Source organism: Neovison vison, chromosome 5 (assembly GCF_020171115.1).
Source record: "Neovison vison isolate M4711 chromosome 5, ASM_NN_V1, whole genome shotgun sequence".
NCBI classification, from domain to species: domain Eukaryota; kingdom Metazoa; phylum Chordata; class Mammalia; order Carnivora; family Mustelidae; genus Neogale; species Neogale vison.
This window is the reverse complement of record NC_058095.1, coordinates 96650512-96674974: the sequence shown is the minus strand read 5'-3', so window position 1 is coordinate 96674974 and position 24463 is coordinate 96650512. Positions and strand designations below refer to the sequence as shown.

The 24463-nt window shown below is 38.5% G+C and overlaps 1 protein-coding gene across 5 annotated transcripts in view; it reads right to left on the bottom strand.

The window, feature by feature from the left end:
* Positions 1-23127, bottom strand: part of PDS5B (PDS5 cohesin associated factor B) — a 196793-nt gene extending 173666 nt beyond the window's left edge. For all 5 annotated transcript variants that reach the window (XM_044249567.1, XM_044249569.1, XM_044249572.1 and 2 more), the window contains exon 1: positions 23048-23127. The gene's annotated coding sequence lies outside the window, so the exon portion shown is untranslated. The remainder of the gene's footprint in view (positions 1-23047) is intronic.
* Positions 23128-24463: the final 1336 nt, after the last annotated feature.

Here is a 24463-nt window from a genome sequence, read left to right as displayed (position 1 = left end):
GTTAATAGCAACTGTGTTTAAAGGCCTAGTTTGAATCGAATGGAAATTAGTCTGTGAAGAGTTCTAATAATGGTGGGGTAGCTTTTGTCTACTCATTAGAGTAACCTTTCCACAGATGTCAATTATAAATTCTGGATAGAATACTTTTAAGAATGATTTCAATGCAGAAAAAAGCAAGCAAGAGAAGGTAAATATTGGGAGATTTGACCACGGAAGGAAGAGAAACATTACTGGGTTCAAATTTATACAGCTTTTCCCCTGAGGGCACTGCTAGTTTGTAATAACACGAGTCCACTAGACCTCAAGCAGAAAGCTGCAGCTTTACTTGAGTTCATGGCCACAGAGAGGCTGAAAACTCAGAGAGGAAATGCAGTGAAGGAGCAAGCCACAACAAGGGAAGCCTCAAAAACTAACATAAACTCCATCCATAATACAAGAACCCTTGAACCATATATATGCTCAAGGAAGATTCCAAAGAGTCTAGTGGAAAACAACTGGAAAGTTGAAACAACTCAGCAGCAAGGTCAGCTGCTTCCCACTGCAGAGACATGAGCCTGGAGTTTGAATCCCAGCAAGTTACAAGACATTAGAAAACACCTCAGGCTTTCTACATACCCAGCTTAAAGTGTAAGACCAAGCCACCACAAGTTCTAGAAAATCAGCCAGAAATTTAATCATACTCACCAAAAAAAGTTAAAGAGAATTTAGAGCTGATGTGTCACCCACAATGTCCACTCTACAACTTTCTAAACATAAAAATAAGCAGGAGATTCTGACATATTGTCAAGGATAGAAAAAAGGAGTTAAAAGATAAAGACAGTGAAATAATTCAGCTAAGTGAACTAACCAACAAGGATGTTAAAGCAGTTACTATAAACATATTTAAAGACTTAATGGAGAACATGATCACAATGCAGAATCTCCAAAGATAAATGGAAATGCTTAAAAAAAAAGAACCACGTAAAATACTAAAACTGAAGGGTGTATTATTTGAAAATAGGTGTAAAAATACTCATATTCACTGAAGTATTGTTCACAATATAACTAAAACACAGAAACACCAATTGATGAGTTGATAAAGATGTAATATACACATATATATTATACATCTCATATATAAGACATATACCATGCACATATATACGCGATAGAACATATTCAGTCAAGAGAAAGGAGGATATCTTGCCACTTGCAACAACATGGATGAAACTTGGAAGGCACTGTGCAAAGTGAAAGGACTCAGAGAAAGACACTGTATGGTCTCACCTATAGGTGAACTCTGAAAAAGCAGACCTCCCATAGAGAGTAAATTGGTGGTTGCCAGGGGCTAAGGTGTGGGAGAGATGGGGAGAATTTGTTAAAGAGTAAGAACTTTTAGTTATGAGTAAGTTCTATTACTGCCAGCCACCAGCAAATGATATAGCAGCTGGGTACAAAATCAAAACTTTTAGAGGTTTCCTCTGGGAGGGACATGGCTAAGGTAGCTAAGTGGGGAAACCTAGCTGCAACAGTGTGGTCTTAGGATCCTCAGAGTCAAAGGAAGACCGGGGTGCCTGAGCACAGCAGAGCTCCCAGTAATCAGAGTGGGAAAACCAGCGGCAAACAGTGAGCCAAGGAGTGAGCTCTCAGCTCAGGGTTGCCATAAACCATGAACCGCAGCACAATCAGGCAACTGCCCTCTGAGCAGGAGTCCAACAAGCAGCAGAACAGAACCGGCAAGACCTCCCCTTTTCTCCCCCATGAGGACTGGGGCAGGTGCATGCTGCAGAGTCTGCAGGGTTTGGAGACTCAAAATGGGGTCATGTGCTGAGACAGAAAAGCTCCGTCACAGGCCAGGTAAGCATGGAGTGTGGCCAGAGACCAGGAAGACAGGAGTGGCTGACTGCTTTTCTCTGAGGGCACACTGAGGAGTGGGGCCACGAGCTTGGGCTCAGAAGCCGGTGAATGGGAGGCCACCATTTTCATTCTCATCCTCTAAAGCTATGCAAAAAGCCTTTAAAGAACAAAAGCCACAGAGAACAAACCAAAGCAGATTACTTAGCCTAGCCCCCTGGCAAGAACTATACAATTCCTCGCCGGAAAAGTCACTGGACAATCAACGCAATAGGCCCCTGCTCCAGAAGATCAGCAAGAACATCCACCCAAGACCAAGTTTACAAGTACACGAGACCTGCAAAACTCTAGCACTAGGGGAATACAAAATAGAAAATTCATGGCTTTCCCCCCTGATTCTTTAATCTTTCAACTTTAATTTTGCTTTTATTTTTTTTCTTTCCTCTCTCAACTAATTTATCAACTTTTTAATTTTTACTTCTCATTTTTTACAGTTACACTCTAGCCCTTCACTGTATTTTATCTAACTTTTTGTATTATATTTTTCTTTCTTTACAATGTTGGGACACAGTTTCTTCTAACAGACCAAAAACACAACCAAAATCTAGTGTTTGGCTCTATTCTAGCCACCTGTAAGATCATATTCTTTTTTGTTGTTGTTGTTTTCCCCTTCTTCATTTTATTTTTTTTTATTTTGTTGAAGTCTTTTTAAATTCTCATCTTTATAGTTACATTATATCGATATATTTAATCTTATTTTTGTATATATACGTTTTCCTTTCTCTACAATTTTAAGATGTAGTTTCTTCTAACAAACTGACCAAAATATATTCAGGTGATAGTGTTTTGCTCTGTTCTGTTCACCTGCTGTTTATATCCCTTCCCTTTTTTTGTTGTTGGGTATTTTTTTTCTCTTTTGTTTTTTTCTTCTCTTTTAATCTCCATTTTTACAGTTACATTCTATTCTTTCATTGTATTTAACTTTATTTTTGTACATATACAAGTTTTTCTTTCTTCATAATTTTGGAATCTAGTTTTCTAAAAAACAGGCCAAAATACCCACAGAATCCAAGGTATTGCTCTATCCTGCTCACCTAACAGTTTATTTTCTTTTTTTCCTTCTTTTTAATTTTCACCAGCTTCAAGTCTCTTCTCAGTTCTTTAGTGTATTTTTCTCTGGGGTCGTTGCTGCCATTTTTGAATTTTTTCTCTTGTTCATCTATTCTTCTCTGACAGAATGATAAAATGGAAAAACTCAGCTCAAAAAAAGAGAACAATAGGCAGTATTGAGTACCAGAGATCTAATCAGCATGTATATAAGATGTCAGAACTAGAATTCAGAATAACAATTAGAAAGATACTAGCTGGACTCAAAAAAAAAAAAGCATAGAATACACTAGATAATCCCTTTCTGAAGAAATAAAAGGACTAAAATCTAACCAAGCTGAAATCAAAAAGGCTGTTTTTAATGAGATTGAATAAAATACGGAGGCTCTAATTGCCAAGAAAAATATGGCAGAAGAGAAAATAAGTGACACAGAAGACCAAATCATGAAGAATAAAGAAGTTGAGAAAAAGAGAGTTAAAAATACTACTGGATGATCAGGGGAGAATTCTAGAGGTAAGTGACAGCATAAAGCAAAACAATATTCCCAGAATAACTGGGATCCCAGAAGAAGAGAAAAAAGAGATATGAGTGGAAGGTATATTGGAGCAAATTATAGTGGAGAACTTCCTTAATCTGGGGAAGGAAACAGGCATCAAAATCCAGGAGGCACAGAACCTCCCTCAAAATCAACAAAATTAGGTCAACACCCCAACATATAATAGTGAAACTTACAAATCTCAAAGACAAAGAGAAAATCCTGAAAGCAGCTCAGGGCATGAGATCTGTAACCTACAAGGTTGGCAGCAGACATATCCACAGAGATCTGGCAGGTGAGAAAGGACTGGCATCAGATATTCAGGATACTAAACAAGAAAAATACACAGCCGAGAATATTTTATCCAGCTAGGATGTCATTCAAAATAGGAGTGATAAAAAGCTTCCAAGACAAAGAGAAATTAAAAGGATCTGTGATCATCAAACCAGCCCTACAAGAAACATTAAAAAGGATCCACTAAGCAAAGAGAGAGCCCTAAAGTAACATAGACCAAAACAGAACAGAGACATTATATAATAACAGTCACTTTATAAGTAATACAATGTTACTTAATTCATATCTTTCAATAGTTACCCTGAATGTAGATGGGCTAAAGGATCCAATCAAAAGACACAGGGGATCAGACTGCATAAAAAAGCAAGACCCATCAATACGCTGTCTGCAAGAGACTTATCTGAGACCCAAAGACACATTCAGACTTAAACTTAGGGGTAGAAAACCATCTATCATGCTAATGGACATCAAAAGAAACCCTGAGTGGCAATCATCGTATCAGACATACTAGATTTTAAACCAAAGACTGTAGTAAGAGATAAAAAAAAAACACTATATAATCAAAGGGTCTATCCAACAAAAATATTTAACAATTGCAAATATTTATGCCCCTAAGATGGGAGCAGCCAATTAATAACAAAATTAAAGAGGGGTGCCTGGGTGGCTCAGTGGGTTAAGCCTCTGCCTTCAGTTCAGGTCATGATCTCAGGGTCCTGGGATCGAGCCCCGCATCGGGCTCTCTGCTCAGCAGGAAGCCTGTTTCCTCCCCTCTCTCTCTCTGTGATCTCTGTCTGTCAAATAAATAAATTTTAAAAATCTTCAAAAAAAAATAACAAAATTAAAGAAACACATTGGTAATAATACAATAATAATAGGGGACTTTAAAACCCCTCTCACTGCAATGGACAGGTCATCGAAGCAAAAGATCAACAAGGAAATAAGGGCTTTCAATGACACACAGGACCAGATGGACTTCATAGATATATTCTGAACATTCCATCCCAAAGCAACAGAATACACATTCTTCTCGAGTGCACAAAGAACATTCTCCAGAAGAGATCACACACTGGCTCACAAATCAGGTCTCAACTGGTATCAAAAGACTGGGATCATTTCCTGCATATTTTTGGATGACAATGCTTTGAAACTGGAACTCAATCACCAGAGGAAATTTGGAAAGAACTCAAATGCATGGAGGCTAAGAGCATCCTACTAAAGAATGAATGGGTCAACCAGGAAATTAAAGAAGAATTTTTTATAAATTCATGGAAACAAAATGAAAATGAAAACACAACTGCTCAGAATCTTTGGGATGCAGCAAAGGCAGTCCTGAGAGAGAAGTACATAGAAATACAAGCCTTTCTCAAGAAACAAAAAAGGACTCAAATACACAACCTAACCTTATGCCTAAAGGAGCTAGAGAAACAGCAAATAAAGCCTAAACCCAGCCAAAGAAGAGAAATAATAAAAATCACAGCAGAAATCAATGAAATAAAAACCAAAAGAATAGTAGAACAGATTGATTAAACGGAGAGGGTTCTTTAAAAGAATCAATAAGATTGATAAACCCCTGGCCAGATTTATCAAAAAGAAAAGAGAAAGGACCCAAATTAATAAAACCATGAAAGAAGAGAGATCACAACCACCACCAAAGAAATACAATTATAAGAACATATTATGAGCAACTAAATGCCAACATATTAGACAATCTGGAAGAAATGGATGCATTTCTAGAGACATAAACTGCCAAAAATCCAACAGGAAGAAATAAAAAACCTAAACAGACCCACAACCATCAAGGAAATTGAAACAGTCATCAAAAAAATCTCCCAACAGGGTGCCTGGGTGGCTCAGTCAGTTAAGCGTCTTCTTTTGGCTCAGGTCATGATCCCAGAGTCCTGGGATCAAGTCCCACATTGGGTTCCCTGCTCGGCGGAGAGCCTGCTTCTCCCTCTGCCCTTGACCCTGCTCATGCTCGCTCTTGCTCTCACTCTCAAATAAATAAAATAAAATCTTAAAAAAAAAAAAAAAATCTCCCAACAAACAAGAGCCCAGGACATAATGGCTTCCCAGGGGAGTTCCACCAAACATTTAAAGAATAATTAATGCAGATTCTTCTGAAGCTCTTTCAAAAAATAGAAATGGAAGGAAAATTTCCAAACTCTCTAAGGCCAACATAACCTTGATCCCAAAACCAAAGACTGCACCAAAAAGGAGAATTACAGACCAATATCCCTGAACATGGATGCAAAAGTTCTCAGCAAAATACTAGCTAATAGGATCCAACAGTACAATAAAAAGGTTATTCACCATGACCAAGTGGGATTTATTCCTGGGCTGCTACGGTGGTTCATCATCCACAAATCAATCAATGTAATCAACTACATTAGTAAGAGAAAACAAAAGAAGCAAATGATCCTCTCAATAGGTACAGAAAAAGTATTTGACAAAACACAATATCCTTTCTTGATTAAAACTTTGCAGTGTAGGGATAGAAGGCACATACCTCAATATCATAAAAGCCATTTATGAAAAGCCCACAGCGAGTATCATTCTCAATGGCAAAAAACTGAGAGCTTTCCCTCCAACTAAGGTCAGGAACACGGCAGGGATGTCTACTATCAACACTGCTATTCAACACAGTACTAGAAGTCCTAGCCGCAGCAATCAGACAACAAAAAGAAAGGCATCCAAATCAGCACAGAAGAAGTCAAACTCTCATTCTTTGCAGAAGACGTGATACTCTGTGTGAAAAACCCAAAAGACCCCACCCCAAATGTGCTGGAACTCACAGAGGAACTCAGCAATGTGGCAGGATATAAACTCAATGCACAGAAATCAGTTGCATTTCTATACATTAACAATGAGACAGAAAAAAGAGAAACTAAGGAGTCAATCCCCTTTACAACTGCACCCAAAACAGATACCTAGGAATAAATCTAACCAAAGAGGCAAAGGATCTGTACTCACAAAACTATAGAACACTCAAGAAAAGAAATTTAGGAAGACACAAAGAAGTGGAAAAACATTCCATGCTGATGGATTCGAAGAACAAATACTGTGAAAATATCTATGCTACCTAGACCAATCTACACATTCAACACAATTCCTAACGAAGTACCATCAACTTTTCTCACAGAAATGCAACAAATAATCCTAAAACTATTTTGTATGGAATCAGAAAAGACCCTGAATAGCCAAAAGAATATTGAAAAAGGAAACCAAAGCTGGTGGCATCACAATTCCTGACTTCAAACTCTATTACAAAGCTGTAATCGTCAAGACAGTATGGTACTGGCACAAAAACAGACACACAGATCAATGAAAGAGAATAGAGAACCCAGAAAGGAACCCTCAACTCTATGGTCAATTAATCTTCGACAACTCAGGAAAGACTGTCCAATAGAAAAAGGCAGTCTCTTCAACAAATGGTGTTGGGAAAATTGGACAGCCACAATGCAGAAGAATGAAACTGGAATGAAACCCTTAAACCATACATAAAAACAGACTGAAAATGGATGAAAAACCTATATGTGAGACAGGAATCCATCAAAATCCCAGAGGAAAACACAGGCAGCAGAGGCAAAAATGAACCATTGGGACTTCATCAAGACAAAAAACTTTTGCACAGCAAAGCAAACAGTCAACAAAACCAAAAGACAACTGACAGAAAGGACAGGATATTTGCAAATGACACGTCAGCTAAAGGGCTAGTATCCAGAATCTATAAAAAACTTATCAAACTCAACATCCAAAGAACAAATAATCCAATCAAGAAATGGAAAGACATGAACAGACACGTCTCCAAAAATCACATCCAAATGGCCAACAGACTCATGAAAAAATGCTCAACATCACTCATCATGAGGGAAATTCAAATCCAAACCTCAATGCGATACCACCTCACACCAGTCAGAATGGCTAAAATTAACAAGTCAGGAACGACAGATGTTGGTCAGGATGGAGAGAACGGGGAAACCTCCTACACTCTTGGTGGGAATGCAAGCTGGTGCAACAACTCTGGAAAACAGCAGGGAACTTCCTCAAAAAGTTGAAAATAGAGCTACCCTATGACCCAGCAATTGCACTACTGGGTATTTACCCCAAAGATACAAATATAGTGATCTGAAGGGGCACCTGCACCCCAATGTTTATAGCAGCAATGCTGACAATAGCCAAACTATGGAAAGAGCCCAGATGTCCATCAAAAGATGATGTGGTATATATATATAATGGAATACTACTCAACCATCAAAAAAATGAAATCTTGCCATTTGCAACGGTGTGGACAGAACTAGAGAATATGCTAAATGAAATAAGTCAATCAGAGAAAGACAAGTATCATGTGATCTCATTGATATGTGGAAATTTAAGAAATAAACAGAGGATCATAGGGGAAGAGAGAAAAAAAATAAAAGATGAAACCAGAAAGGAAGACAAACCATAAAAAAACCTTAATCATGGTAAATAAAGGTTTCCTATGGGTTTCTGGAGGGGGGTGGGGTAGAGAAATGACGTAACTTGATGATGGACATTAAGGAGGGCATGTGATGTAATGAGCACTGGGTATTATATAAGACTGATGAATCACAGACCTGTACCTCTGAAACCAATAATAACATTATATATTAATTTTTAAAAAGTAGTAAGTAAAAAATAAAAATAAAGTAAGCCAACTTTACACATAAAAAAATATATAAAGGCTTAAACAAATAAATGAACAAATTGAGAAAAATAAACAATTCTATTCTTCCATGCAGAAGAATTCCCAGAAGTTTATGTAAGCATTTCCCCCTCAAGGCATTGGAATGTTAAGTCTCTACCCCTTAAATGTGGATTGCATATAGTAACTTCCTTCCAAAAAGTATAGTATGGAAAGGGGGAGGGGAACAAAGAGTAAGTTTTCAGTGGAAATACATGAAAAACACTACCTCAGCCAAGTGAGAACCCATATTCATAGTATGTACCACTGATAAAAGAAAATTATTATGCCTCGGTGGCCTTCCTCTCCTGAATACATAATCACAGTCTGTGAAAAAGCATCAAACAAACCCAACTGAGGTATTCTATAAAATACTTGACCAGTACTCCATAAAACTGCTGAGGCTATTAAATAAGGAAAATTTGAGACACTGTCACAGTCAAGAAGAACCTGAGGAGATATGATGCTTTACTATAATATGGCATCTTGGATAGGGTCCTGGGACAGAGAGAGACATTAAGTAAACACTACAGACATCTGAATAAGTGATGGTTTTTAATTAATAATAATGTTTCAATATTAATAACAAATGAACCACACTAATGTAAGATATTAACAATAATGTAAGCTAAGTGTGGTGTATAGTCTCTACTATTCAGTTTTTCTGGAATTTAAATGTATCCTAAAATAAAAATTCATTGAAGGAAAGAAAAAAATCAAAGAATGAGATCTTGCCATATGCAACAACATGGATGCCAAGTAAAGTAAGTCAGAGAAAGACAATTCCAAATGGTTTCAATTATATGTGGAATCTTAAAAAAAAACAAAGTAAATAAATCAGTAAACAAAAAGAAACAGACTCATAAACACAGAGAACTGATAGTTGCCAGAAGGGTGGGGGCTGAGGGGATACAGCAAAAAGGGTAAAGGAGACTGAAAGATACAGGATTTCAGTTATGGAATAAAAAAGTCACAGAGATAAAAATTACAGGATAGGGAATATAGTTTTTGGCACTATAAGAGTGCCCTATGGTGACAGGTAACTATATTTGCAGTAAGAATAGCATAACATGAACTTGTCAAATAACTATGTTGTACACTTGAAACTAATGTAACATCGTGTGTCAATTATAATAAAAAATAAAGGGAAACTTACAAAAAATGAAAAAAAAGTCCATCAAAGGTATGCTGTCTATAAGAGATGCACTTTGAAAACAAAAACACAAGTCAGGTTAAAAGCATAACAATGAAAAATTATACAACACAAATATAAACAGTAAACATAACAGAAGTGGCATGGTTACATCAATATCAGAAAAAAATTAACTTCAGTAAAAGAGAATTATCAAAGGCAAGAAGATCAAATCATCCAGAAGGCATCCTAATACTAAATGAGAATGCTCCTACTATCAGAGAGCTTGAGGCAAAAACTGCATTAAGGAAATACATGAAGCAAAAGCTAATTAGGTTTACAGGAAAATGAACAAATCTATAATTATAGCTGGAAGTTACAATACCCATCTCTCGACAACTGAAATGGATAAAAAATCATCTGTAGACATACAGATCAGGGTTCAGCAAACTCTAAGGCAGATCCAGGGCCCTCTGCCTGCCTTTATAAATTATTAGAACACTGCTAGGCCCATTCACTTACATATTGCCATGACTGCTTCTGCATCACAATGAGAAAATAGTTACAACAAAGGCTATAACCTGCAAAACCTAAAATATTTTCTATACAGCCGTACAGAAAAAGCTTTCTGATCCTGATATAGATGATTTGAACAACACTATTAAGCAACTTCACTCAGTTGTACCACAGACCATATTCTGCACCATGAAATAAGTCTCAAATTTCAACAAATCTTACAGTGTAAGTTCTCTGACCACAACAAAACTGTATTAGCAGTTTTGAAGCTATCTATGAAAACGCAAAACATCAGGAAATTAACACTTCTAAATAATCAATGAGTCAGGGACGCCTGGGTGGCTCAGTGGGTTAAGCCACTGCCTTCGGCTCAGGTCATGATCTCGGGGTCCTGGGATCGAGTCCCACGTCGGGCTCTCTGCTCAGCAGGGAGCCTGCTTCCCTCTCTCTCTCTGCCTGCCTCTCTGTCTACTTGTGATCTCTCTCTGTCAAATAAATAAATAAAATCTTTAAAAAAATAATAATAATAATAATCAGTGAGTCAAAGAAATCACAAAAAGGTTATTAGAAAATTTTAATAATGAAAATACAACATATAAATACCTGATACGTAGTTAAGTAATGCTTAAAGAAAAAATTGTAGATTTAACTCCTTATATTTAAAACAAAGTCTTAAATTTAAATATCAAAATTCCCACATTAAGAAGTAGGAAGAAAAAAAAACGAACCAAAAGAAAAAAGAGTAAAGGAATTATCAAGATAAAACCAGAAACCAATTAATACAAATTGCTGAAACCAAAAACTGTGAAAAGAAATAAAAGACCTAAGACCTAGCAAGAATAACCCAGAAAGAAGTGAAATACAAACTACCAACATCAGGAATAAAAGAGCAATCACTACAGATCCTATGGGCATTAAAAGGATCAAAAGGATCACAATGGAAATTTATCAATTTTATGCCAAGAGATTTAATGACTTAAAACAACTGCTTGAAAAACACAAAATAAGACAGAAAATCTGTATAATCACAGATTTACTAAAGAAACAAAATCCATTATCAAAATTCTTCCTCCACACAAACATAAAAAAAAACCTTCCATGCTTAGATGGTTAACATTAAAGAAATACAAATCTTATATAAACTACTTCTGAATACAGAGAGAAAAATCCTTTCTTACCAGTTTTAAAAGGCTAACAACAACCATCTTCCAGAAAGCATTATAAACCATATTTCTCATGAACACAGACACTAAAATCGCTAAAAAAACAAATCCAGAAACAGATCTATGGACTGTACCTCATGATCATATGAGGTTATCCTAAAATTGCCAGACTGGTTTCACTTTGAAAAATCAAGAAGTATGTTTCACCAAAGAAACAGAATAAAGAAGAAAAGCCATACAATCATCTCAATAAATACAAAAAAGTGGTGGGTGGGGGGGAAGGTTTGACAAAATTCAACACCCTTTCATAATTTAAAAATAAAAATCTCAATAAAGAAGAGAATATCATCCATCTGATTTCTCCTAATCTACAAAAAAACCCACTGCTAACATCTTATGGTAAAAGACAATGTTTTCCCCTTAAGATCAGGAACAAGACAAGGATGTCCATTTTCACTCTTTAACATTAGACTGAAGACGTGAGATGATACAGTAAGGTAAGACAAAGAAAAAGCTTATAAGATGAGCAAAGGAAGGAATAAAACTGTCTTATTCACAAATGATATGATTGTCTTTGTAAAGAAAATCCTAAAAATCTACAAAAAGACTACTGAACTAAATGAATTTAAGTTAGCTAAACAAATTTAAAGTAAATATTACTGCATTTCTTTATATGGGAAAAAACTGAAAGGAGCTTTTGTAAACCTTCATTTAATGGCATTAAAAAATCTTTAGGAATTTAACATGCAAGATTTCTGCAAAGAAAACTAAAATATTATTTATTATACATATATAAAAACTAACATGTAATTGATATTTTAACATATTAATATGTAAAAACCCATTTTAATGGGTTCAGGTAAAAATCTTCCATATACACACACATATATACGCATGTACATATATAAGTACATATATTTATAATACATGTTAAAGATGACCTACATAAAAGGAGAGGTATATAACTGTATTAGTAATTGCTCTGTAAAAAACTATCCCAAGGGGCGCCTGGGTGGCTCAGTCAAGCATCTGCCTTCTGCTCAGATCATGATTCCAGGGTCCTGGGATTGAGCCCCACATCGGGCTCCCTGCGCAGTGGGGAGACTGCTTCTCTCTTTCCCACTCCCCCTACTTGTGCTTGCTCTTGCTCTCTCTCTGTCAAATAAATAAATCTTTTAAAGAGTTTTTTTTTTTAATAAATATTTTATTTATTTTATTTGGCAGAGAGAGAGATCACAAGTAGGCAGAGAGGCAAGCAGAGACAGAGGGGGAAGCAGGCTCCCTGCTGAGCAGAGGGCCCAATGCGGGGCTCGATCCCAGGACACTGAGATCATGACCTGAGCCGAAGGCAGCGGCTTAATCCACTGAGGCACCCAGGCGCCCCAAATAAATAAATCTTTAAAAAAAAAAAAAAAACTACCCCAAAACTGAGCAGTTGAAAACTACATTTATTATCTCAGTTTCTAAGGATCAGGAATCCAGGAGCAGGTTAACTGTGGGTTTGGTTCAAAGATCTCTCATAAGGTTGCAGTCAACATAGGTAGGTACATAGTCAAATGAAGGCTAGAGGATCTGCTTCTAAGCTTACTCAAGGCTATTGGCAGAAGGCCTCCGTTCTCTGTCATGGAGATGTTAGGAGACAATACTCCATGGGACTCTTGCATTTCTGCACAACTTGCAACTGAAGATCCAACTGACCTTTGTTCTAGACTATCATCTTTCAAAGATGTCTATAAAGTGAACAGACTTGGAAGATAAAGTCTCCTCCACAGCAAAGAGCATGTATGCTTATTGCACATTAAAAAGTATCCAGGTTCCCTATGTTCAGAGTTCCTCTCCTGAAACACAACTCGCTGCATAAGCAGGTGTCATCTGGCCCTCTTCACGTTACCAGGTATGAAATGGAGCTCAAGGAACTGGCACAAAAACGCTGATACCTTAGCTACTACTGTAGCACTAGTGACAGTAAACAGTCTTTCAACTCTGACCAAGGGGCCTCATGTCCTCTTCTATCAGCATCCATGAAACTGAAGTAAGTCACTTGTTAGCTTACAAGTAAGGTAAAATCTCAGACCCTTTACAATCTTGACAATGGGTCTCTCTACAGTATGGTATCTATTCTTCTACAATGAGTGATGAGAGAGAAAGAAAGAGACCGGTAACAAGCCATTGTGTCTTTTTTAAACTAATTTTATAAGTGATATGCCATCACTTTTACCATATTTTATTGGTCACAAAGACCAATCCTAATAAAATGCACAAGGCAGTTATGAAAGTGTGCAAATACCAGGACACAGGGATAAATGGGAACCATGTTAGAGGCTACCATACTGAGTATTGCTAGATCATTTTTCCCAATATGTCTCTACAGAGCAAATAATCCCAAACAAAATCCCAAAAGCCTTAACAGAAACTGACAAACTGATGTTAAAATTTATATGGAAACACAAACAATGCCCAAACAATGTTGGAAGATTCACACTATTTGACTCCAAAACTTGTGGCAACAGAGGCAGTTATGACACTGGCATAGAAGAAACAAATAGATAAATGAAACATAACTGAGTCCAGAAATAGATCTATATAAATAATTTCAAAAGATTCTGAATAAAAACATAAAGGCTATCCTCTGCAAGAAAGGAAAGGGTTTTTTCAAACAATGATGTTGGAATTGGATGTATGATGTACAACCCCCCACTTCATATTATGCGTAACAATTCAAGATGGATCACAGCCCCATATGTAAAAGAAAAGACTATGAAACTTCTAAAAGAAAGCACAGGAACTTATTTTCATGACTTTTGGATAGACAAAGGCTTCTTACAACTCAAAAAGCATTATCTATTAAAGAAAAAAACTGATCAGATTTCATCAAAATACACGATTAAGGAAAACACAAACTGCAAACTGAGAGAAAACATTCAATACACTAGTCTGATAAAGAACTTGTATCCAAACTATACTAAGAATTCTTTTTTTTTTTTTTTAAGATTTTATTTATTTGAGAGAGAGAGAGAGAGAGCATGAAAGGGGCGAGGGGCAGAGGGAGAAGCCGGCTCCCTGATGAGCAGAGAGCCTGATGTGGGACTTGATCCTGGGACTCCAGGATCATGACCTGAGCCGAAGGCAGTTGCTTAACCAACTGAGCCACCCAGGTGCCCAATATACTAAGAATTCTTACACATCAATAATAACAAGGTAAACAATTTTTTAATGTGCAGAAAACTTGAAGAGGCATTTACAAAAGAAAATACACTATCAATAACTACATGAAAAATTGCTCAACATCGTCAGCCACCAAGGAGATCCAAAATAAAACCACAGTGAGAAACCATTTCATACCAATTAAAATAGCTAAAATTTAAAAGACTGATTATCCAAATGCTGACAAGAACGTACAGGAACTAAAATTCTCATATATTCATGGTGGGAGTATAAAATGGAAAATTACTTTGAAAAACTCACAATTCCCTTCCTAGATATTTACTCAAGAGAAATGAAAACAGCTGTTTGCAAGAAGATCCATATAGGCCTTATTCTTAACAACTCAAATGTCATCAACATTAAAAAGATAAATTGGGGGGGGGGGGCACCTAGGTGGCTCAGTCAGTTAACTGTCTGCCTTCAGTTTGGGTCCTGATCTTAGGGTCCCGGGATTGAGCCCCACGTCTGGTTCTCTGCTCATGAGGAAGTCTGCTTCTCCCTCTCAGTCTCCCTCTGTGTTCTCTTCTCTCTCTCTCTCTCTCAAATAAATTTAAAAAAATAAATAAACCTTGGTATACTCATCCAATGAAATTCAACTCAGCAATAAAAAGCAAAACTAGTATGTTCAACTTCATGAATAAACCTGGATATATATGTTAACCAAAGAAGCTAGATGCAAAACAATACACAGAACAAAGAACAAAGCTAATCTATGCTGTTAGAAATCAGAGTGCTTGCAGGAGAGGGAACTGAATTGAAAAGGCAACCAGGGAACCTTCAGGGATGATGAAAATGCTCAATATTATCTTTTGGGTATTGGTTACATGGATATAATTGTCACAACTCATCAAAGTGAGCAACTAATATCTGTACATTTTACTGTATTTAGTTTACATCTTGATATAAATCAAATAAAATTTTAAAAAAGAATTTGTGAACTCATTGTATTAATTTTCCTTTTTTCCCTTAATCTTGGGTTGTCCAGATGTATATTTAGTGTGTGTGTATACGCATATATACACACATATTTATGTGTATTCAGTAAATATTTATCATCTACTATGTGCTAAACACTATGCTAGGTTCCAAAATAACTAAAAGTTCATACCCTCAAAGGTTAACCACCTAGGGCAAGAAACACACACTGAAATAAAACACATTAACATGTGGGTTTCCATTATAGAGGTATACAGATGATCTTGTGAAAAGGAGAAAAAAGCACCACATAATCGCCCAAAAGAAGAGTCAGATATCAGAAAAGCCTTTCTATTAGGTGGGGGATGAAAAGCAGGAGTCTGGATATGTGGACAAGCAGGAATGGACCAGTAAAGCAGAGAAATACTGCACAAAAAGACACAGAGACAAAGGGTCTAATACAATAGGAAGGTCTGAACAATTCAGTGTTTGGGGGAGTTTAGAAAGCCCAAGAGAAAGTGACAAGACATGCTGGCAAGGTAGGTAGGTAATAAAGCAATGCTAAAGTTTTTAGAATATAGAGACCATGAAGAGCCACTGAATAGTTTTAAGCAAGGAAATGGCACATTCAAATTTGTGATTAGAAATATCACTCCAGGGACGCCTGGGTGGCGCAGTTGGTTGGACGACTGCCTTCGGCTCAGGGCGTGATCCTGGAGTCCCGGGATCGAGTCCCACATCGGGCTCCCAGCTCCATGGGGAGTCTGCTTCGCTCTCTGACCTTCTCCTCGCTCATGCTCTCTCTCACTGTCTCTCTCTCTCTCAAATAAATAAATAAAAAATCTTTAAAAAAAAAAAAAAAAAAAAAAAGAAATATCACTCCATTAAGAGTATAAGAGATAGCCTAGAAGAGAATGAAGGTGGAAGCAGAGAGACGTGTCAGAAGGCAAATGCAGGCAAACAAGAAAGTCATGGTTACTTTTAGTAAACCAACCAATGGCACATGGACTAAAGAGAAATTAAAGAAATGGACAGAAAATTGGGTAAAGATTAAGATCAGACAGTTCACAGGAAAAAAAAAATAAGATGGCTCTTAGCCATATGAAAAGACATTGAGCTTCACTGGTAAGAGAAACATTAATTAAAACTACACTAAGATACCACTTTTCACCTATCATATTGGCAAGAATCCAAAAAGTTTGATCATACACTGTGTTGACACGAGTATAGGGAAACAAGTATTCTCACACATACATTACTGTTACTACCTCCATGAAACACAACTTAATTTCTGTCAAAATTATACCTGCTAGATTCTTTGACCCAGCAATTTCACTTCTAAGAATTTATTCTACAGATACAGCTGCATATGTACAAAAATGATGTATGTACGATGTTGCTCAGTGCAGAATTTTTGTAACAATAAACACTGGAAATAATCTAGCTTATAAAGCTCACCAATGGGCTTTATAAGAAAATACTTTATTCTGCCTTCTTTTAAATTACTGTATAAGTTGTATATATTTTAAGTATACAACCTAATATTTTGATATCATACATATGCACTGTGAAAACATTGCTACATTCAAATTAATTAACATCACCTCTACATAGTTATCTCTGGGTGGGGGGTAGGAGGAGGTGGGGGGAGTGGGTGACCAGCAAAAGCCCTTTAAACCAATCAACTCCTAAGGCTACAAGGAAAATTTTCATTTCATTTAAAAAAATAAAATAAAATAAAGCTGCAGGTAAGGGTAGTATCTAGGGATTAAATAGAAACAAAACCCATGTAGTCTTGTCGACATCCCAGATTTATATAGAGTTCAGCCTCTTACATTCTAGTAGAATATCAACTATAGAGAAGTTTTAAAAGACCAGAAAACAGATATAAAGGATGTTAGAAATAACATCCTCTCTCTTTGACTGGTTTGAAGCAAAATCAGTTTCTCTTATAATTAAAACTAAGTGTCCCTTATCTCTGGAAGAACTATTGGAATAACAAGATCAAGACTGCCACCCCAGCCCGGGAAGAGAAGCAAACCAAATGACAGTATAAATAAAAATGAAATGACAGTTGAGAGTGAGAAGGGGGAGTAGTGAGACAAGCAGATAGTAGAAGACAGAGCTGACCCTATACAAAATTTATTTGCCCTGACTCTCAAATCTCCCTTCCTGCCTTTATATATATTGTTAACACCAAGTTAAGGGCTATCAATACCCTCAATTTTGCCCTTCGTAGTTCAAAGTCTAGCACTGTAGTCTCTCCATTCACAGCAAGGTGCTACAGTCTCTAAAATATCATTCCTCTTTAAAAGTTGCACCTCTCTCAGTTCATTTCAGATGGAGGTAGGGGGAGAAGGAGTCAAGTAAATTAAGCTACTTAATCTAAAGTATGTGCTACAAGGAACCTCTGCCCAATAATCATACAAAAAAAAAATTCCCTTACTAATAATCAAAGAAATGCAAACCCAAAACAAGATAAAAATTTCACTTATCAAATTGGCAAAAAGCATAAAGTTTTTATTAAACTTTTTTTTCACCAATGTTGGTGAACACGAAACAAGCATACTCACATACCACTGGTTAGTATAAACTGTTACAACCTAAATACAACTCAAAAAGAAGTCAAAACAAAAAAATTATTCAATTATTATATATCCATATAATAAAATATTCTAATCATTTTTAATTATGTTGATCTATATGTGCCAATAGGAAAATAGCTCTGTAACATTAAGCAAAAAGTAAACTGCAGTTAAATAAGGTAAACAGTATAATATAATACTATTTGTGTAAACTTTTTGAAAAGTAAACTTTCTGGAAACTGCTAAGAGTGAATTATCTTTTGAGAGAACAGGAAAAATAGCTTTTATTTTTACTTCTCTGTACCATCAGAAGGTTTTTTTTCCATCATATACATGTACAACTTGTAACTTAAGACATACAAAGTCCTCTAATCCCCACAACCTTAACCGCTACTCTCACCATCAACTGTCCACACACTCCCCCTACTCCATCTCAGTATCTACAGGCTGACTAAAATTGCCTGATGGAAATTTTGCTAGTAGAGGATATATTTTGGAAACATACTCTGGATCTATATCTGGGGTTTTTCTTTAAAATCTCTTCACTCTAAAATCACCTCTGAGATGAAAAATGAGGAAAAGAATCCCTACACTGCCCAAGGAAACTTTTAACTCTCATTTCCTGTTGGGGCCCTAACCATCCTCTCCTAAAGAGAGACAATCCTTATGGTTATAATATCCTCTCCTTCTCCTATCAGTTTTATATCTAGTCTAGGCTAATTTCGCTCTCCCACATAAAGAGCAATTTCTAGTATTCCCAAAGAGGATGAAGGCTTGCCCCATGCAGAATCACTTAACAGGAGGAATCTTATTGTCTGATTTCTCAGCTCTCAACACCTTGGTGCAGGTGACCAACCACTACTCTAAACTTCTATAGGGCAAGATCTTAGTCCTTTTGGGCGCCTGGGTGGCTCAGTGGGTTAAGCCGCTGCCTTCGGCTCAGGTCATGATCTCAGGGTCCTGGGATCGAGGCCCACATCGGGCTCTCTGCTCAGCAGGGAGCCTGCTTCCTCCTCTCTCTCTGCCTGCCTCTCTGCCTGCTTGTGATCTCGTTCTGTCAAATAAATAAATAAAATCTTTAAAAAAAAAAAAAAAAAAGATCTTAGTCCTTTTATTGCATCATCTCTCCTACTCCATGTATATGCAAACATAATATTTGTTCATTTTACCTAAATCATGTTAGAGCATTCTCTGTAGAAGGGAGAGGCAAGTTAGAGGAGTACTTCCAGGTCATGCCCTTTAAAGATCCTTCCTGCTTTAATCAGTCTTCCTCCACTCCCCTTAGCCACTTATAAGTTTTACAACCAAGCCAAGTACTTCTAATTACCGCTTCTTATTAATTTCTAATCATTAGAACACAATAACTCTTACGGATCTTTTAAATATCTTAGATTAATAACTTTAAGATTTCCTTTAAACAACTAAATTTTGCTCATCCAAGTTTAACCTTCATAATTTTCTCACTGTGCATGATCATCCCTGCCAACTAAAACAATTACAGCCTCAAAGCAGCAAACTTACCCTATTTTTGAACTAATTAGTGAGAAAAGGCTAAAATCTTTTCCACATATTGGGGAAAATGGTTATAATCAGGTTGACAGCATTACAATGTGACGAAGAGCTGACTTCTACACATGGAGGAGTCAGATCTGCGAACCATTTGGCAGCTTCTTAAATACGCTTAAAAAGTACGTTCTCGAAGAAATTACTGGGCTTATTTTTAAACTAACTATTTTTGGAATTTTTAACATTTCCAAACAGGAATACACAAACTAAACACAATTTTCTCCAAATATCTATTTGAATTGGAAGTGACAAATGACTTGTATAGCAAATGGAGTTTAAAAATGAAAAAAAAAAAAAAAACCACACTCATACACATACATACATCTTATAACAAAGTAAAGTTTAATACTAACCTAAAAATTACTCTGGCTTACAAATTTCAGGAAAAATAAATAAATGCCATGTCGAGTAACAATGCACAATGAAACATCAAGCCCCTCCAGAGGAGAAAGACACGCAAGAGGTTATCTTCTAAGACAACTGAAGTGGACTGAATCCTGGATAAAAATTATTAAAACCAGACTCGAAATAGATGGTTAACCTTGAAACTTTATTTCTTGACTGAATGAATAAAAAGAAGGGTGAAGGTAATGAAGAATAACATGCTACCTGACAGTAATTTCCAGTATCACTTAAGTCCTGAATTAAACAATACCATGTTGAAGATTTTAAGCTTCCACAAGAAACAGAATTACCCCAATTCCACCACACAAACAGGGCTGTGATTCTGGATAGATCAATTAAATTAAAATCTGAACCTAATTTCTCATGCATATTGTGAGTTGATGACCATCTTTAAGTTCCCTTACAGCTAACACAGACAAAGGAAACATAAATTTATTGTTTTCTTATTTACAGTACTTGTCATCCAAGCCAAATCACAGTTGAGTTCTCCTGATAATTGTAGGCACACATGATCAAAAAAAGTAGCAATTAGAAGCCAAAGGACAATCCTAATTCAAGAGGGAAAAACAACTTCCCAAAATAGTCCCCTCCACACTAAGTTTTGGGTATATTCTACAATTTCATTCTTCACACAGTAAGTCCTAATACAGGGTATCACTTTATTTTAGGCTTAACAAATTATTGATAAAGCCAAGTCCTCAAAATGTTACTCTTTGGATCTAGTTAAGCTGCAGAACAATTTTTGAATAAATTTAAAAATAAAGCAACTTTTATCCAACAGCCAAGTTAGACTGCCCGTCAAATAAGCTTAGTAACATTGCATGACATCTCTTAACAACAAGCATCACTATCATCACCTTATCTCCGGTAATTCCCAGAAAAAGTGAGGGAAAAGACAGATATAACTAGAGAGGAATAAAATCAACAGTAAGGAAACAAAAGCTGCTGTAAAAACAAAGCCAATACAAGGAGAATCAATCTCAAAAAAAGGAGAAAATAAGAAAGGGCACAAAAGTTCTTTTCAAAAAAAGGGGGGGAAGGTGCCAATTAGAACATTACTTGCTCATTTAAAATATTCACACCCTGAAGTAACACCCACCCGGAAAAATAATTTTTTAAACCGTTAAAAAAAAAAAAAAAATAGCACTACTTCAGGTACTTCAGTAATCAAAGATGTCTAAAGTGCACCTTTCCTATACGTATTTGTAAATTTCCAGAGAGTAATGTTCTGATTGAAGACGTGTTTTTTATAGTTAAGTTTTTGAGAATAAATCTATCTTAACATAAGACGTCCCAAGTTGAAACTTTCACCTACATACTCACCACTATAAATTTTAATTAGGTTTTCTGCTATCACCAGGTGATACAGGATTAATTGTTCCACAAACTGACCTGCATACACAATAGGAATGCTCATCTTACTGTCCCTAAAAATGCTAAGATCTTTGACAAATGTACTGCATAGATAAGAAGTGTCCTTTTTAGCCTTTATTTTGCTTAATATCACACTTTTCTATTTTTTTAACTCTTTTATGTAAGTGGTACGTGAGTTAATACAATGTTCTATCTTGGAACTTGACGTGTGTAAGTTGAGAACAATGATTGTATATCCATTCAAGTTTTAAATAATTGTAATTTATTTACAGCTCACCTCATATATAATCACACTCTTATTAGGAAGACAGGAGAAGACTCCCAACTCACTCAAGACCCTGACCAGCCTTCGAGATTAAAGGCTGTATCCGAAGTTTCCGATACTTTTAGTAAGAGTAGAGTCGTTCAGGACAGCCCTACCCATCCATCATTTCATAATAAAAGTTAAAAATAAAATAGCGTTCATAGTATATTCTTCAAAGCAAAATAAAGGGTTCCCTTTTATTGGGCTAGTGAGGATTCTTAAAACGTTAAAACGAGTTGAGAGAGTAGGGAACTGCTGTTCCGAGCCCTTCCCGGAGTTGACACGGTCCCCGGGATGGTAGGCAGTAACATAATCAAGTCAGAAGGCGAGGCGCTGCATTTCAGGGTTCAGATTCATTCCCTCAAAATAACTGTACCTCTGCTTGGCGTAGCTTGAACGTGTGCACCAAAAAACAGCAGCAGCAACAACGTGCAAGATTTTCCTTCTGACCAAAAACTTTTCAAGTGTCACTAACCTAACTGAGCGCAAAAACGTCAACTATCTCCAACCGCACACCATTTTCATTGTCATTCCAACTCGGAGGCTTCCTAAAGGAAAGCCAGAGCCCGGCCGTCGGCCGGGAGGAGCCCTTCCAGCCAGTGCGGAGCTCTTCCTCCACCAGGTCCTCCGGTTCCCCCAGCACCAGCTCCGAGAGCGCGTTTAGCGCGCTTTATCTCCGGCGACGCGCAAGTAACAGTATAAAAATGTCACTCTAGCAGCCCGTTTCCTCGCCCGGAGCAAAGGCTGGGCGGCGCGGGCGAGGCGCGCGGGGACCCGGCGGAGGGGAGAGGGCGCCCGAGGCCCGCACGCAGCCCGGGGTGCAGCCCCGACCCGCGCTCCCCACCCCTCGCCCGGAAGGGGGAAAACCCGCCAGCGGGAGGATTCAACAGGAGCACCGCGCCGCCCGCCTGCCGCCCGGGAAACAGCCGCCGGCCGGCCGGGACGCGGGGGGAGGGGCGGCGGCGGCGGGGCGCGGGCGACCGGGCTGCGGGGCGCGGACCCCCGCCCGCGCGCAAGGTCACCGCCCGCCGCCCGCCGCCCGCCGCCCGCCGCCCGCCGCCGCAGCCGCAGCCGCGGGCGCCCCGGCTGGGGCCAGGGCGGCAAGTTTAATTTCCCGAGGCTGTGACTGAGCCCGCGGCGTGGAGGGAGCGCGCCCGGGCGCGGAGCCCTCCCCACCCCCACCGCGCAGCCCGGCCCACGCCCCCGGCCCGCGCCCCACTCCTGCGGGCCCGGGCCGCCGCCAGGCAGCCGGCGGCTGCAGCCCCCGATGCCGGGAGGCGAGTCTCGGCTGCCAGGCGGGCGGCGCTTGAGCCCCGCCACAGACACAGCCGCGGTGGCGGGCGCTGAAAAATGGAGCACGGCGATCAGAGAAGAGAGACATTTTCTTTCCGTTAACTGAATTGTTTCCTACCTCCGGGTTTCCGACTCGCTACTCCTCTCACTCCGCTGCTCTCCGGGATCCGCCGCCGCCGCCGCATCCAATCGCCTCCTCCCCCCCCTCCCCTTCCGCAGCCAGCCCGGCCGTTCCTCCTCCTCTCCGCTTCAAAATGGCGCCAAGCGCTCTTCGGCGGCTGCTCCAATCGAACCGCCGCGGACAGCACCCGGGGGCAGGCAGTGCGCGGCGTGGGTGCGCAGCGCCCCCTGCCGGCCAGACGGCCCCGGGCGCGCGCCCGCCCGCCCTCTGGGCTCCCCCCGCCCCGCTCCGTCCCCACGCGCGCGCCCAACTCCGCCCCGCCCCATCGCGCGCGCACGCAGCCACACAGGCACGCCGCCGCGGTGGCCGCGGTGGCAGCGAGACTTGCGGCTGTCAGTGCTTTCTCTCCCTCCGCGGCTTCCTTGACTTTTGCCGAAAACCACATAAATTGTTGCATATCTCTAATATCTCTACCTTTGGAAACAGAAGTTGCGTATTTTTTAAAGACTCTAAAATTGAGTACTGATGTGCCACGTACGTGAAACTGGTATTAACTTCTTTGCACTTTATTTGGTAACTCTTACCTAGTTATCTCAAAATACCATCAAATAGTTTTTTCTACGCTGTGTGTATTACCTCTCTACTTAATCCAAGCTTTCCCATTCTGAGGAACTGTCTAAGCCGCAGGTGGGGAGGAGGACACAGGGATTCAACCTGTAACAAAGCATTTCACTCATTTGTTTTGTTATCAGTTGTTTTGTTATCAGTTTCTCCCTCCTTATTGGAGGAAGAAGTAATCTGAATACCGCGAAGATGCCTTCCAGGAGTTAGGTTTCTAAACCCCTTTACCCCCCAGGTGGGGCCGCTCCTCCTTCCCGCAGCTTTGGTGGAGTGTATAAGAGTTGATCTGGCAATTACTATTAGGACAGAGAGAGGGGGAAATTAAGGCCTCAAAGAAGCTTAGTTTCTAACCAAAAAAAAAAAAAAAAAAAGTGTTTTACACAACAGCAAATGGGTTTACAGAAATTGGTAATATAAACCTTCATTACAGCAACACTATTTAGGAAAACTGGAATCAGACATTGATCTTCAAACAAATAGGTGTTTTTAAAGCCCCAAACACTTCTGTGATTGGGGCTTTAAAAAATAGCCAAGTGTGGGGGCAAGGTGTATGCAGTAAATTTCTGTACCTTCCTCTGAATTTTGCTGTGAACTTAAGACTGATCTAATAAAAATAAGGTCCCAAAAAATAACCAAGTTGTAATTCATCAGGAGAAATATAATTGGATGTGGCATCATTTAAGATGGTTAAGAACATAAACCATTCAAAAATTAGTTGTGACTGCTGTCTACTTAGAGAAAGAGGAATTATGTGGGATGGTGTAAAAAAAAAAATGCTGATTTTATACAGAC